Here is a 13,745-nt window from a genome sequence, read left to right as displayed (position 1 = left end):
GACATATTCCTACAAGAAATACTACTCAGTAATAGAAAGGAACATATTATTGATAAATGCAATAACTAGGATGAATATCAAAAACATTATGCTGAACAAAAGAAGTCAGACACAAAATAAAGATATGCTTCTATTTATATAAGATTCTAGAATAGGCAAAACTCTATGACATTCCAGGAAAAGGAAAACTAATTTGTCATGAAAGAAACAGAACTGGATTTGCCTGCAGTGGGAAAGGATAAGAGGGGGTTTCGAGGGGTGATAGAAATGCTCTATTTCTTGATAAGGGTATTGGCTACACTGGTGTATGCACCCCTCAATCTCCGACACATAAAATCTGTGTATTTCCGTTACGTAAACCATACTTCAATAAAAAGTCAATAATAAAATGATAGCCAAACATATCCTGTATGTCTGGAAATTTAAAGCCATTAATGATGAAATTACAGATTATTTGGAAATGACATCAAAAAGTACTACTCAGAACACAAGGGAAGCAGACAAAACAATACTTAAGAAGAAATGTATCGTTTTGATCAGAAAATTAATTACATATTAGAAAACACGAAAGACTGGAAATTAATGAGCTAAGGGGTCACCTCTAGATGTTAGAAAAAGGACAAGGTGAGAATCGGATATGGCTCAATGGATAGAGCTTCCCCTACCAGATAGCGGGTCCAGGGTTCGATGCCCAGGGCCTCCTGGCCCATGTGGCGGGCTGGCCCACATGAAGTGCTGCTGCGCGCAAGGCGTGTCGCCCCACACAGGGGTGTCCCCTGCCCAGGAGTGCAGCCCCACGCAGGAGAGCAGCCCGCCCAGGAGTAGTGCCGCCCACACGGAGAGCCCATGCAGCTGGATGACGCAGCAATACGAGATGCAGCAAGAGAATGAGCGCCTCTCTCCCACTCCAGAAGGTCCTTTATGACTAAAATCAGTGCATAAGTAAACAAGCAAACAGGAAAACCTTTCTTAGCCAAATGGAAATACATGAGAACTAATAAAGGATATTTTGTTAAAAACAAAACAAAAAACGTAGGGCAAACATTATATTTAATGCTTGGACTTTAAATATATTCCCTTTAAAATCAGAAACAAGAAAAAGATTTGTGTTCTGACTAATTACTATTAAACTTTGTATGGAAGATCTAGCGAATGCAAGAAGACAATTACAAGAAATAGATGTATAAAGACTGGGAAGTAAGAAATACAATTATTGCTCAACTTGTGATATGCTTGACTTCATAAAGTACATAGACAGTCAGAACTGATAAGAGAATTCAGCAAGATTTCTGATTTGAAGAGTAACATACAAAAATCAATACATTCATATGATATTACCAATAGTAATGAGTTAGTAAAATCATAATTCACAGTAATAATGGGCTATCAAATACCTAGGAATGAATCTAAAATAAAATCTATACCTTTTTTTGTTTGTTTTCATTACTAATTCTTTGTATTGTTTTGTTTCTAAAATCTGTATCTTTCATGGAGAAAATTATAAAACGCCATTGAAAGACATAAAGGAAGATCTAAAGAAAGGAAGGCCTAGGGCTTGTTCTAGATAACAAGATTCAATATATTAAAAATGTTAATTACCCCTAAATTGATGTATAAAATTGATGCGATTTCAATAAAATTCTCCACAGGATTTTCCACGGTACTTGCCAAGCTAATATTAAAATTGTACAGAAAAGAACCGAGAATAGCTACAGCAATTGGGAAGAAGATGAGAAGTTTCTCTACCAGATATCAGTTTTCATTAAGCTGTGATATTTGAAATGGACAGAAATAGACAAGGGACAGATAAAGAAGAACAAATAGGGTTTTGTTTGTTTGATTTTAAAAGAACAGCATAGAGAGCCCAGGACAGACTGGCAATTTGGGGGGTGTCTTGATGTAAAGCAGAGACGCCGTCTCAGTGTGGTGGGAAGCGCTGCGCCGCCAGTGCTGCCCGTGGATGGGCGCCTGCGGGCCCGAGCTATGCGGCCCCCGGAGAGCCTGTCCAGGCTGGCTCCTTCCTGCGGGGTTGGGGAAGGAGCGTCGTCTCGGTGAGCAGGCTCCCACTAATATCAAGCCGTGGCCCACCTCCTTCAGGGTGGACCTCGGGCCTCTTGCTGGAGACCTTTACAAGAGAAGGAAATTGAGAGAGAGCGAGGAAGTCCAGAAGCAGGAAGCTAGAAGGAACGAAGCCCGGACGGGCAGGGAGAGGCCGGCGGCCGCCCGGCCTGGCGTGCACGGAGGAGGCCACTGCGGTCCGCACCTTTTCTCAGCCTCACAGCTATCAGCTTCTCAGTTAATAGATCCCCGTTTTGAAAGCCAGTGCAAAACTTCACGGCATCTGCTGGAGCAGCTTAGTAAAACAGAACAGCTCTCCTCATGGAAAATAAAAATTAGACCCATGTTGCACACCAAACACAAAAAACAAAAATAAACCCAGCTGGATGGAAAGCTGAACTCTGAAACCGTCAGAGAGAAATCTATTTATGACAACAGAGGAAGGAAGGATTTTCCTCGCCCTCCTTTCTTGACTTGTTGGATTGATTGCTGTTCATTCCCCTCTCCCCTCTGAGTCCGCTCCTTTAGGGGTTGTGTGAAACACTCCCTGCTCGCGACAGTTACGTGAGGAATCACCACACGCACGCTTTAGATGAAAGTCTAAAATTAATCACATACTTTTGCTTCTTCTAGACCCAGGGCTCGGCAAACATTTTTCTGTAAAGGGCTAAATGGGAAATATTTTTGGTTTTTCAGGCAATAAAGGCCTCTGTCACAAAACCCAGCTCGGCCATTGCAGTGCAAAAAAAGCCATGAACAACAGAAATGAATGGGCGTGGTACTTGCCTATAAGACTTTACGTACAAATCCTGTGGGAAGCCAGGCCTGTGCTGGGTAGTTTGCTGCCACTGCCCCAGACCATCAAAAAACCCTCTAAAACCTCTACTTACATAATATTTTTGTCATGTATTTTAACTCTATCTTTTAAAAACCTACAAGATATTATTATTACTAATTTATGCCATCAGTGGTTTTTAGATTTATCGACATATCCACATTTACTACTTTTCTATGTTCAAAATTGCTTTTTTTGTTTCAGATCTTCTCTCTGGGATTGCTATACTTCTACATGAAGGACATACATCTTTTAGAATTTCCTTTAGTGAGGTTTTGCTGATAATGAATTCCCCCGCTCTCACTATCTTTTTTGATTAAATGAAAATATTTTACTTTACCTTCATTCTTTTTTTTAAATCAAAGTTTATATTTGGGATTGATGACTATCTGCTGAGGGTACAAGTTTGCTATAGTAGCTCAACGGTTCACCCTCATTCCTTTTTTTTAGATTTATTTTTTAAAATTTATTACTGCCCCAATTGTTTGTGCTCACTGTCTGCTCTCTGTGTCCATTCGCTGCATACTCTCTGTGTCTGCTCATCTTCTCTTTAGGATGCACCAAGAACCAAATCTGGGACCTCCCATGTGGGACAGAGAAACACAATCACGTGAGCCTCCTCTGCTCCCTGCTTTGTTGTCTCTCTCACTGTGTTTTCTCTTTGTGTCTCCTTGTTGCGTCATCTTATTGCATCAGCTTGCTACGCCAGCCAGCCCATTGTGCCAGCTCACTGTCTTGCTCATCTTCTCCAGGAGGCACTGGGAACTCAGCCCAGGACTTCCCATGTGGTAGGTGGGAGCTCAATTGCTTGAGCCACAGGTGCTTCCCCACCCTCATTCTTTTTTTTTTTTTTACTTTATCTCATTTGTCCCATCCTCATTCTTGAAAGACCCTTTTGTTGGGTTGCCAGATCCTTCTGCTAGGTTGTTCTAAGCTGGCAGCTTTTCTCTCAGCTTATTAAATTAGTCTGTCCTCTGGTTTCCACTGTTGATGTTGAGAAGTTAGTGCCAGTTGTCAGTTGAATTTGTTGCTTCTTTGAAGTAACTGTCTTTGTTCTTCAGCCTGCTTTTAAGATATTCTCCTTGACTTTGGTGTTCTTCATTTTCACCATGATGCATCTAGGTATGAATTTATTTTTATTTGCTTTGCTTAGGATTTATTAGGCTTATTGAGTCTTAAAATTCTCAGCCATATTTCTTCAAATATTGCCTCTGCTTTAATCTTTCCTTCCTCTTTTTCTGGAACTCTTATTAGACATATGTTAGATGTTGTTAGTTTATCATCCGTATTATATTTTTTCTATTTTATAACTATACCATAGTCTAATTTATCCAATCTCCTGTAAGTAGACATGTGGGTATTTTCTTGCTTTCTGTTATCCAAACAATACTGCTGTGAACATTATCGATCATGTGTCCAAGTGCAAATGTCCAGGTTTTGGCAGGACTCTTCAAATGGGTGGGAGATTAGCAGGTGAAGATTTTTCTAAATATTGATCTCCCCAAAAAGCACCAATGATGGAAAAGCTGATTCTCATTTTATACCTCTCTTTTCACAATCGCCCTTCTCTCACTTTCCAGAAGGCACACTCCTCCAAAACCTGGCTGTGGTGCACTGCTCTTATCCGGGCTACACAGCCTAGACAATACTACCTCTGGCACCACATGCAGGGACAACAATTAGCTATATTGGTGTACTTATTGAGAAACTGAAAGATTCTCATGTTTAGCTGCAAGTCAGGTGATTTCCAATTTTTTACTTTCAGCTTTAAGGAAAGCCTAATTATTAGCTTAGCTGGCATTAAAAACAATTTCAATAGTAGATTGGAAAAGCAACTTTTGGCTTATAACTCAGAAGTTGTCCAAATAATTGTTTCACATGGTTCTAACAAACCCCTTCCATTCCTATCTACTTTATGTGAACAAGACTTCTTTAGAGATATATATATATGGTTATACATATGTAATTAGAGAAGCTGTGAGCTTACAAAACGATCATGCAGAATTCCCGTACATCACCCCTCCACCAACACCTTGCATTGCTGTAGAACATTTTTTTTACAGATTATGAAAGAACATCATCAAACTGTTACTTCTAACCATGGTTCATAGCTTACATTTGGTATATTTTTTCCATACGCCTCCCTATTATTAACCCCATGTGTTATATTGTAAATTTGTTTAGGTGAACAAGGTATCTTAACGCTTAAATCTGTAAAAACGAAACATCACAATGGAAATGATGTTGAATCCTGTCTCGTTCTAGCAATAAGTAGTATTTATCCATTGAAACCAGAGCAGCCATAGTCATCTCATTAAGTCATGCATTCCCTCTACAATTTTACTTTTTATAGTCAATACCACTCCTTAACATCTTTTTGACACTTTTTTTCCCTATTACTCAATTCGTGCTACATTCTGGAAAATTTCTTCTGAGCCATCTACCAGCTTACTAATCCTATGTTCAACTATCTCTAATCCACTCTTAAAAGAAATTTTCAATTATGGTAGTTTGCATTTCTAGCATTTAATTCTTCCAAAAACTATATTTAGTTCTTCTTTTCAAAACGGCAAGGTAATTTTTTTAGTTTCCTATTACTGAAACTTATCTTTAATTTCTTTAAGTATTTAGCTGTTTTAAAATTTGTATGTGATAATTCCAATAGCCAAAATATTTATGGCTCTATAAAACTGTCTGCTTTTTGCTGACTCTTGCTCGGAATTTTGCTTTTTGCTTCTTCCATGTGTGCTGCTAATTTTTTTTTTTCACTGTGAGCTATTATTTTCCTTAGAAAATTATCTGTGGGTGTTGTTAAGGCCTGGGATAAAGGTTTGCTTTCCCTGTGAAAATTTGTTTCTTTTCCTGAGCGCCTAGAGGAATACGAGGCTGAGACTTCTTAGGTTTGAAGCCGAGGTGTTTCGGGTCCCCTGTTTGAGCTGCAGACCCACTTGGGCAGGTTGGTGGTCTCGACTTCTTAGCGATAAGCCCCCCTCATTCTCCTACCCCCATCTGTTTGGCTTCAAGTCAGCCTTCCTTATAATCTCCTGGTGTGGTGGAGAAGGGCTAATTGAATCGATAAATAGAGCTTTAGGGGCTCAGGTTCGAGGGAAGGTAGCTTTCTGCTAGACTCCGCGCATTGCACACGCCCTGCTCTTTACCTTCCCCCACGTCCTGGGATGCCATTAACTGAAGCTCGAGTTGGCCCAGGTCAGCACATTTCTCAGGACTCGTGTTACTTGCCCTTAGATTTCAGACTGGTCATTCTTTATTATCCTGTCAGCTCTTCAGTGATTTTTAAAGAATGGTTTTTATATTTTACCCAGCATTTTAGTTGTTTTCAGCAGAAAAGTTGGTCCAAATAACCCCCATAGCCATATTCTCAAACCAGGGATGCACAAAGAACACAGGTGATGAAAAGAAAAACTGATACTATTAGGGACCAGTGCGACAAAATTGTACGAGGAAAGTCACCGCAAAGTGAAAAGATAAACCACAGACTGGGAAGATATATTTTTAACACATATAATAGGTTTGATGATTAGAATCCAGAATTTATGAAGCACTCATACATTCTAATATGAAAGGGATGAAGCATCCAGAAGAAAAATGAGCAACTGATATGTACCAGTAATCCACTGAGAAGGCCATCTCAGCGGCTCACAAGCGTCAGCTGGTGCTCGAGCGTGCTGCTGGACAGCCTCCTGGACATTCGCCGTCATCTTTGGGCCATTTAGCATCTGAACTTTTCTTCCTGCCATAGAAGTTACTGATTTCCCAGAGGTACTCGCCCAGGCTGCCCTTGAAGCTGAGTTACCTCCCCATCTGCTGCAGCAGCCACATCCTATGCGTAAGGGGGACAGAGGCTGGGGTCTCCGCTACATGGCCGTGGGCCAGTGCTGCCCTCGCCAGCCAGCTCAGTGGCCTCATTCGCACATTTCCATCTACATAGCTTTGAGCCTGCTTTTCCAGCCCTCCTGGAGATTGTAAGTGCTTTCAATAATTTCATTTTCTGCTTAAATCAGAAATCTTCTTACATCTGGGAAATGCAAACTCAACCAGCAATAAGATGTCCTTTCATGTACAGGAGGAGAAACAGGAAGCGTCCTCGACTGCTGGAGGGAGTGTCAATTTGTACAGACACTTTGGAGAACAACTTGTTAATATCTAATGAATTGGAAATGCAGGTATCTTAAGATCCAGAAATTCCCTTTCTAGCCACACACTCTGAACTACAGTTCATGAGAGACAAATACAAGACAATTTATGGTTGTGCTGTCTATAATACCTAAAAAACTAAAATAACCTACTTTGAAATCAATGTGGAATGAATAATAAACTGTGGTATATTCATACAATGTATGACCTAGAACAGTATATACCAAGATGGATCGATCTGAAACCATCATTTGGAATGATAAAAGGAAATTGCAGAAGGAAATGTAGAGTTTACTCTACATTTAAAGACATACACACACCTATACACATTTAGAGACATGCACACATACAAATGAGTATAAGTAAACAGGAAACCTGAAGCAGATCAGTGGATTGTGTGAATGTCAGCATCTTGGCTGTGATATGGTACTATAGCTTTGCATCATTGGGGGGAAGTGGGCAAAGTATATTATTTCTTCAAATAAATGTGAATCCACAATTATATCAATAAAATTGAAATAACAAATCAGACCAATGTATGCATTATTTATAGATTCAAGGCGATTTCTTCAGAGAAAAGAGGAGAAAAATAGATTTTAGGAGAAATACAAAGAGAACCTCAATATTTTTTTTTCCATTAGAAAAATGAAAAATGGAAAAATGGTAAAACGTTGGCGTTTTAAAATCTGGCTCTAGGTGGATGGATGTGTGTCTCCTGCTCTGTGCTTTCCCTGAGCTGAAACACGCCCAAGAGAATGAATGAGGGAAGCGGACTTGGCCCAGTGGTTAGGGCGTCTGTCTACCATATGGGAGGTCCGCGGTTCAAACCCCGGGCCTCCTTGACCCGTGTGGAGCTGGTCCACGCGCAGTCCTGATGCGCACAAGGAGTGCCCTGCCACGCAGGGGTGTCCCTGCATTGGGGAGCCCCACATGCAAAGAGTGTGCCCCCTAAGGACAGCCGCCCAGCGCGAAAGAAAGCGCAGCCTGCCCAGGAATGGCGCCGCACACACGGAGAGCTGACACAAGATGACGCAACAAAAAGAGACACAGATTCCCAGTGCCACTGATAAGAATAAAAGTGGACACAAAAGAACACACAGCGAATGGACACAGAAAGCAGACAACGGGGGGGGGGGGGGGGAGGGAGAGAAATAAATACAAAACAAATAAATCTTTAAAAGAAAAAAGAATGAATGAGTGAAGTATTTCAGGCAGAGCCTGGCTTGGGTAGAGCTCCAAGGGCCCAGCGATCTGCACAGTGACCGATGCGATTGGCCAACGAGGGTGAGGTGTGCCAGTGTCTGGACCGGCCCCCGAAAAGGCTACTTTTCTCCAACGCACCCCAAATGCTTGCCTCGTGCGGACTGGATACCGCACTGCTCACGCCTCTTTCCAGTTCTTCCAACTCTCCAGCCGCCTCTGCTCGGGCTCCACGCTGAGGGCCTGTCTCTGAACCCGAAGGGCAGGACGCGGCACTGGAAGGTGCAGAGCTGGGCCCTGCAGTGAGCCCCTCGGTTAGGATGCCCCCCACCACGGGGCGGCAGCAGCGCCCCGCTCAGAGCGCCAGCCAGCGAGCACGCGCCACGGACCCGGTACAAGCCCAGGCCTGCAGGGCTGTTACTATTAACCCGTTTACAGCGGGCTGTGAACACAGCTTTGACTCTTGCCCACGCCCCCCACGCCCCCTGCACGGCGTTCGGAGAAGGTGAACGTCAGAGGAGAGCCGCGGCAGCCCTCGGCTGAGCGCAGAAGGGGCGAGAGGCACCCAAGAGGAAGGCGCCTGGGTGGTCTGGGGTCATAGCTGACCTTTTGTTTTTTTCCCTCTCTCTTTATTTTTTTTTTAAATGTTACATTCGAAAAATATAAGAGGTCCCCATATACCCTCCCCCTGCCCCCGACCCCTCTCCTCCCTCATCAAAAACCTCTTTCATCATCGGGGGCCGTTCATTGCATTTGGTGCATACATTTTAGAGTTGACCTTTTGAATCCATCTCTCCCCTTGAATCCTTTGCCTGCTGCCCTGTTCACATAAAATATCCTGCAGAAACTCCTGAGAAACTCATCTGGGAGAAAATTTGCTTCCCGGGCTTCCCACTGCGTTAGGAATGTAACAGAAGGGAGGTGTCGTTAATGGGGTGGTATATGGGAATCCTGTGTTCTATGCGTGATTGTCCTGTAGCCTACAGCTTTAATGATGATGATGATGATGATGATGATGATGATGATGATAAACTGTCCCAGGAAGGAAGGGAATGCAAAACCAACCCTAGCTGGTACTGAAAAGGGCAGGCCAAGAGCACCACCTGGCGGTGAATGGTCTCTTAAAAATGTCCATTTCTGGACACCCAGGCTACTCCCAAGGAAGAGGGGCGGCCCTAGGCATCACCTCGTGCCGACGGCACACGCTCCCCACGAAGGGCCACGGGCCTGCGCAGTGTCGTATCTTTAGTCAAGGTTCCCGAAGAGTTAGGGAGAGAACCGCTGTCAAAAACAGAGGCCTTCGCTCTTTTTAATGAACTTTATTTTTGAAATACTTTTACATTTGCAAAAAAAGTTGCAGACGTAGAGCAGAGTTTTCGTACACGTTCCCCAGTTCCCCCTGAGGTTAGTATCTTTACATCACCATGGTGCATTTGTCAAAAAAGACATTGACATTGTGACACGACATGAACTAAGCTCCAGGCGTGATGTAAATGCCACAGCTTTCCCAGTGACATCCTGCTTCTGCTCCAGGATGCAATCTGGTTAACCCATTTTATTTAGTCAATGATGCTTTTAATTGTTTTAATTGTGGTAAAATATGCATACTAGAAAACATGCCATTTAATGGTTTTTAGGTGTACAGTTGAGAGACATTGATTACATTCACAGCGTGGGCAACCACCCCCCAGAATCAAAATATTTTCATCACCCCAAACAGAAACTATTTCCATTAAGCCATAACTTCCCGCCCGCCTCACCTGACTTGCTTTCTGCATGAAGGCGCTTACTCTAGGCACCTCATGCACCTGTGCTCTCCAGTATCTGTCCCTCTGACTTACTTTACTCAGCATGATGCTTTCAAGGCTCGTCCACATACATGTGTCAGAACTTCATTCCTTGTTTCTCCATTTGTCAGTTGTTGGACACCTGGATAGTTTACACCTTTTGTTTGTTGTGAATAATACTCCATGGACACTGGTGTACACGTGTGTGTTGGAGTCCCTGCTTTCAGTTCTTTGGGGTATATGCATAGGAGTGGAATTGCCAGATTATATGGTAATTCTATGTACAACATTTTGAGAAGTTGCCAAACTTGTTTTCCACAGACGTTGTGCCATTTTACATTCTCACCAGCAATGTGTAAGTGTTCCAATTTCTCTCTATCCTCACCCAAACTTACTATTTTCAGGGTTTTTTAAAAACCATTTTAGTGGGTGTGAGATGGTATCTCACTGTAGTTTTGATTTGCATTTCCCTAATGGCTAATGATGTTGAGCATCTTTTCATGTGCTTATTGGACATTTGCATATCTCCCGAGAAATATATACTTAAGTTATTTTTCTAAAGATTTATTTTATTTCTTTCTTTCCCCTCCACCCCGTTGTCTGCTTTCTGTGCCCTTTCACTGTGTGTTCTTCTGTGTCTGCTTGTATTATCAGGTGGCACTGGAAAACTGTATCTCTTTTTCGTTAGGTCATCTTGCTGCATCAGCTCTACATGTGTGCGGCACCATTCCTGGGCGCACTGCACTTATTTCACGTGGGGCAGCTCTCCTTGTGGGGTGCACTCTTTGCACGTGGGGCTCCCCTACGCAGGGACACCCCTGTGTGGCGCAGCCCTCCTTGCGCACAGCAGCACTGCACATCGGCCAGCTCACCACATGGGCCAGGAGGCCCTGGGTATAGAGCCCTGGACCCTCCATACGGTAGGCGGACGCTCTATCAGTTGAGCCACATCGGCTTCCCTCTACTTAAGTTCTTTGCACATTTTTCTTCAAGTTCTTGGAATTTTTTTTATTACACTAAAAAATCCCGGAAAAGTACAAAGCCCATGAAAGTTGAAGCATTTCAGAAAATAAGAAAAAATGTTTGCATACATTTTAATGGCAACATTTTGGATCTGAGGTTAAATATATTCATGATATCACATTTAAGCACACTGCTCAGATATTAAATACATTCTGAAGTACTTGGAAAAGGTTTCGTATTTCTTATATTTGAATCTGAATTCCTATAAATGGCTGTTATAGTCTCTTTCTAGAAATTAAGTTCAAGGTTTGTCTCTTAAGAGAAATGACTTTATTGATTCATACTGCCTCTGCAGAGCAGAAATACAAAATAAGCATCTATCACAAACACCCGTCCTCCAGTTTAAGTGGTACATCAGATCAAAGTTGAATTAATATAATAATCATTAGTATTTTTCATTGTGTTATCTATTTTCAGTAGACCAATGAAAATACATAGATCTAACTGCAGAAAAGAGGTTTGGTAATATCAGAATGATACTTTATTATACCATTGCTTTACATCCACGTTTCACAGATAAATAGGTGATATTGGAATCCATGCTATTTCTATACTTACAATCAACTAAATGTATGGTTACATTCTTGAATCTTACCAGGTGTCATCATGGGTTATTTTTTGTTTTGATTAAGTAGTTCTTTGGATAGTCTGAATATTAAACCCTTATCAGATATATGATTTGAAACTATTTTCTCCCATTCATTAGGTTGTCTTTTCACTTTTTGATAGTATCTTTTGATGCATAAAAGTTTTAAATTTTGATGAAGTCCGATTGATCTATTTTTTCTTTTGGCATCATATCTAAGAATTCATTGCGTGTGACAAGTTCATGAAGTTTTCCCCTACTTTTCTCCTAAGAGCTGTATGGTTTTAGTGCTTGTGTTCAGATCCTTGATCTATTTCAAGTTGTTTTGTGTATGTGGAGAGAGGTAGGAGTCGTTTCGCTCTTTTGTATGGGGAATCCAGCTGCCCCAGCACCGTTTGTTGAAGAGACTGTGCTTTCCCCACTGAATGGACTTGGCACCCTCGTCAAAAATCAGCTGGCCAGAGCCGATGGGTTTATTTCTAGACTTGCGATTCTATTCCGTTGTTCTATGTATTTGTCCTTATGCCAGGGCCCCAGGGTTTTGGTTACTGTAGCTTTGTAGAAGGAAGTTTTGAATTGAGAAGAGTGAGTGCTTCAGCTGTGTCCTTCTTTTTCAGAATTGCTTTAGTTATTCAGGACCCCTTGCAATTCCGTAGGAATTCGAGGATCAGATTTTTCCATTTCTGAAAAAAGGCTGCTGGAATTTTTCTAGCGTTGGCACCGAATTGTAGAACCCTCTGGGCAGTGTTGGCTTCTGGGCAATACTAAGTCTTCCAGTCAATGAACATACTTCTTGTCATTTACTTAGGTCTTCTTTAATTTATTTCTGCAGTGTGCTGTAGTTTTCAATGTACAAGTCTTACCTCTTTGGTTAAATTTTTTTCTTAGATTTATTTTATTTATTTATTCCCCCACCCCCATTGTTAACGCTTGCTGTCTGCTCTCTGTGTCTGTTGGGTGTGTGCGCGTCTTCTTTTTAGGAGGCACTGGGAACCAAACTGGGGGCCTCCTATGTGGGAGGGAGGCGCCCAATTGCTCGAGCCACCTCCACTCTCTGCTTGTGTGTCTCTCATTGTGTTTCCTCGTTGTGTCTCTTCGTTGCATCATCTTGTGTTGTCAGCCTGCCACACCAGCTCACTGTCTTGCTCGTCTTCTTTAGGAGGCACCGGGAACCGAACACAGGACCTCCCGTGTGGTAGGCAGGCACCCAACTGCTTGAGCCACAACCGCGTCCCTCCTTGGTTAAATTTATTCCTGGATATTTTATTCTTTTAGATCCATTGTAAATTAAATTGTTTCCTTAATTTCCTTTTTTATTTTTTCGTTGGTGGTGTACAGAAGCCCAGCTGAATTTGGTGTGTTGATCTTGCATTCTTCAACTTTTGTTGTTGTTGTCAAATGATCCTTTATTAAAATATTTTCCTCTGTGGTTCTTACCCAGCTGGGCACTCCACTGCACCACTGTCGATGTCATCTACGATTATCACAAGAGTGGAGACGATCAACACCGTAGCCCACAGACCTGGCAGTCCCCAGAATGTCTTTAACCTTCCAGACAGTTCTCTGGCTAAAAATCAGTGCACGCCTGCTGTGTAATGTTGACGATCTCGTCAGAAGTGTCGTTTTGACTGTACTCACATTCCCTGCTGCTTCCTGTCCCTGGGGGTCCTTTGGGGCTTTATGATCAGGTGGGGGCGGGAGGGACCTGCCACCTGGCCCGTCGGTCCTGAGCGGTCACCTTGGCGGTGTCACCACCGACCCTTTATGGGGACAGACCCCGGGGGCTGGCCTTGGTGCCGGGCAGCTGGGGCGCTGACTTCTTCGCAGGTGCAGCTCGGCACGTGGCCTTGATCTCGGTGGGGTCAAGCCTGGGTTGGGGGGCAGAGGCGGCTGGCGTCAGGTGAGAGACATGGGGCGGCGGGAGAAGGGTGGGTGGGTCCCAGTCTGCTGGAAGCTGAGAGCGGGACGCTGTGCTCTGCAACTTTGCTGAAATCGTTTATTATCTCTAGGAGCTTCTTTCTTGTGGGTTCTTTGGGATTTTCTATATATAGAATCATGTCATCTGCAAAGAGAGATAGTTTTACTTCTTCCATTCCAACTT

Source organism: Dasypus novemcinctus, assembly GCF_030445035.2.
Source record: "Dasypus novemcinctus isolate mDasNov1 chromosome 23 unlocalized genomic scaffold, mDasNov1.1.hap2 SUPER_23_unloc_1, whole genome shotgun sequence".
In the NCBI taxonomy this organism is placed as follows: domain Eukaryota; kingdom Metazoa; phylum Chordata; class Mammalia; order Cingulata; family Dasypodidae; genus Dasypus; species Dasypus novemcinctus.
This window is presented reverse-complemented; position numbering follows the sequence as displayed.